The 3,839-nt window shown below is 47.6% G+C and overlaps 1 pseudogene; it reads right to left on the bottom strand.

Annotated features, from left to right (window-relative positions):
- Window positions 1-2,559: 2,559 nt before the first annotated feature.
- Window positions 2,560-3,180, bottom strand: LOC107182512 (annotated as a pseudogene).
- Window positions 3,181-3,839: the final 659 nt, after the last annotated feature.

Raw genomic sequence — 3,839 nt, 5'->3', positions numbered from 1 at the left:
CTGTGACTCAGGCACAGGGAGTTGTGTGGGGACCTGGAGGTCCAGGTGCTGCCTAGGGCCTAGAGGTCAGCTGGGACCTGCCCATCCACCCCAGATGCTCACGCTTCGATCACCAGCCAGGCCTAGGGACTGCACCCATGCATGTATTTCCTGCACCAGGCCTCTAGTAAATACATAAAGTAAAAGATGATATTCCCATACTTTATTTCTTAGTCCCATTTGCCAAAGGTAACTCATTTTATAAATTTGGATTAAATTTACATATCTCCTTTATATTTTCATATTTACCTACACAAATCTTGCATTATGAAGTTTACTCCTCGTATTATGGTTTTAAATTATATAACACTAGAGGCACAGTGCACAAACTCGTGCACAGGTGGGGTCCCTCTGGGTGGCCTGCAGGGATCGGACCAAAACCTGCAGTCTAACGCCACCTGCAGTTGGACTGCCACTTCCACTCATCCTGGCTCCACTGTGCCTGCCTTGGGCTCATGCGCAATCAGTCCCAATTGGGAGAGGTTTGCACTGCCACAGCAGTGCTTGCCAGCCACGAGCCCTGCATCTGGCACCCTCCCAAGGGGAGTGGCTTGTGGGACCAAACTGAAACTGGCTCTCTGACATCCCCCAATGGGTCCCAGATTGTGAGAGGATGCAGGCCAGGCTGAGGGACCCCACCAGTGCATGATCGGGCCAGGGAGGGACCACAGGAGAGCTCCAGGGTGTGTACGGCCCTTCTCACCCAGTGCCAATCAGCAGCAAGCTAACCTATCAGTGGGAGCATCTGCCCCCTGGTGGTCAGTGCACATCATAGTGACTGGTCAAACGATCAACTGTCTTCCCCCTGGTGGTCAGTGCATGTCATAGCAAGCAGTTGAGCTGCCTTAGCATATCATTAGCATATTATGCTTTGATTGGTTGTTCAGTTCTGCCATTTGGTCTATTTGCATATTATCCTTTTATTATATAGAATGTCATCCCCCTAACTAGTAAGATTTGGTGTATTACTATCCTAAGTTATTTGTAGATTTTTAATTTTTGAATTGTGGTAAATAATTTAAAATTGAGGAAAACTAATCCTATCTAATTAAGAGGGAATATGCTAATTGACCCTCACCCCATCGCAAAGATGGCAGCGCCCATAGCCAATAAGGTGGGATTATGCTAATTGACTACCCTGCCCTCAAAGATGGCAGCACCCACAGCCAATAAAGAGAGAATATGCTAATTGACCTCCCCGTCCTCAAAGATGGTGGCACTCACTGCCAATAAGGAGGGGATATGCAAATTGACTGCCACGCCCTCTAAGATGGTGGCGCCCACAGCCACAAGATGGCAGCAATGTGGGCAGTTGTGGGCGATCAAGCCAGCAGGTGAGAGCAGTTAGGGGCAACCAGCCTCCAGGGGAGGGCAGTTAGGGGCAACCAGGGTGGCAGAGGAGGGCAGTTGGGGGCAGTCGGGCCAGCAGGGGAGCAGTAAGGCGTCGATCAGGTTGGCAGGGGAGTGGTTAGGGGGTGATCAGCCTGGCACGCAGAAGCGGTTAGGGACAATCTGGCAGGCAGGCGAGTGGTTGGGAGCCAGCAGTCCCAGATTGTAAGAGGGATCCCAGATCAGAGAGGGTGCAGGCTGGGTTGAGGGACCACCACCCCCAGGGCACAAATTTCATGCACCGGGCCTCTAGTTTCATATAAATTCGTCATCATTTGTTTCTCCAGTGTTGTAACAGATAAAATGGTTATCTTATATCAGTGATTCTCAACTGGGAGCAGTCTCCCCACCCTACCTTCCCCAGAAATTTGGCAATGTTTGGAAACATTTTTGGTTATAATGTGGGGTAGGTGTAATGATGCTAACGGCATCTGGTAATAAGAGTTCACAGGTGCTGCTAAACATCTTACCTAACAATAGACAAACGTAAATTAACCATCCCTCTGCTACGCTCACCAGCCAATCAGTAGAGTATGCAAATTAACCCAACAAAGATGGTGGTTAATTTGCATACGTAGGGGCGAAGTGGTGGAGCAAAGACTGAAGGCTCTGTCCAGAACGAAGGCCTGGGTCCCGGTTGCCGGTGCCGGCAGCCAGGGGAAGGGAAGGCCTATTGCACGAATCTCTTCATGCAGCGGGCCTCTAGTCCTATATAATGCACAAAACAGCCCCCACCCCATCTCCAATAAAGAATTATCAGGTCCAAAATGTCATTAGTGCCAATGTTGAGAAAGACTTTCTTATTTGAAAGTAGTTAAGGGGGAGGAGTACCCAGGCAACTGCTTAGGTTCATATCTCAGTCCTACCACCTAATGTGTGACTGTGGGTGGTTATTTAAGCTCTCTGTCTGTGCAGCAGGTTCCTTATCTAAGTAATATTAATAGTACCTGTCTTACAGGGTTGTTGAGAGACTATGTAAACATTATAAACAAACAGTGCCTGGCACCTATGTAGGAACTCGATAAGTGTTGGCAATTATGGTTTTGTTGTAAATTTTTTTTTCTGCAAAAAGCTTTATTGTTTCATTTGGTCCAGTGCATGGGAGAGGGCTCCAGGGTGGTTAAAAAACTGGCTGGTAGTTTCAGAAAGAGGCTCAGATAAAAGCTAGAGACACCAGGGGGATGCGAGGAGCCTCTGAAAGGCCTCTGGGCTCCAAAGGTTCCTAGTCGTGCTTGAGGGTGAGTCTTTTGAAGAGCTACTCGCCCAGCCCAGCCTGGGGGCCGGCCAGCCTGCGGATGTTAGTCAGGTGGTCACCCATCTTCTTGATCAGTTTCATCTCCTCATCTAGGAAGTGGTTCTCCAGGAAGTCGCAGAGATGAGGGTCTGCATGGGTAGAACCCAGGGCCTGCAGCTCCCAAAGGGCCTGGTTCAGGTTCCTCTCCAAGGCCAGGGCGGCTTCCATGGCATCCTGAGTTTTGCCGCACTCATCTTGGGAAGGTTTCTGCACATCCTGGAAGAGAATGCGGCCACCACACTTGTTTTGCAACTTTAAGAGATGCTCAGCGCCCTTGCGCTTCTACTCTGCCAACTTGTGGAAGAAGTGGCCCACACCCTCAAGAGCCACATCCTCACCGTCAAGATAGTAGCCCAGAGAGAGGAGGGTGTAGGAGGCCCGCAGATGCAGGTTGGCCAGGCGATTGACCACAGCCTCCACCTCGGTGGAATAATTCTGATGAATTTGGGAGCTCATGGTTGTTCAGCAATAAAGAGTTAAGGTAGGAAAAAAAACCCGTGTGTTGGCTGCCCCGGAGGGAGTTCTGAAGGTGGTGACTGGATGAGACGCAGGAGAGTGGTCGCAGGAGAGTGGTTGGAGGCTGGAAGAAGGGGCGTCCCTGGGTCTGTTCCGTCCAAACACTGTTGAAGCAAGAGACAGATCTGGGACCGCTGAGGGCACTTGTTGTTAATTTAACATGGAATTTATACCTACAATTAAAGTTACAGATTTTTCAATTTCTCTGATTTGTAAACAAGTATATCAGTAAAAATTAAAAACTAACCAAAAGAATAAAATCAGAGCATTCTAAAATTCTTATTAGTCCCATAATTTGAGTTTCCCCCACATTATGTAATTTTACTAAGTTGGCAAGATTATGAGACTTACTATGTTAACTACACTCCTATACAGGCTATCCTTGGGTTAGTCCGACTTGTAGTACGTCGTTTTGTGGTTATGTCGCCATCTCCCATTTATTTATTAAAAAACAAAAGTTCCATTATTTCGATGTATGTACATATGTGCTTTATGTTTTTTATTATTTATTTACCACAAGTAAAGGTCAGGAATTGTTATCTTTTAATTTTTTTTTTACTGTTTCACTTCATTACTGCTGTGTATATGCTCCATGTGAGAG

This window comes from Myotis davidii, unplaced genomic scaffold, assembly GCF_000327345.1.
Source record: "Myotis davidii unplaced genomic scaffold, ASM32734v1 scaffold376, whole genome shotgun sequence".
Lineage (NCBI taxonomy): Eukaryota > Metazoa > Chordata > Mammalia > Chiroptera > Vespertilionidae > Myotis > Myotis davidii.
Note: the sequence above shows the minus strand (reverse complement) of the source record. Positions and strands in the feature narration are given on the sequence as shown.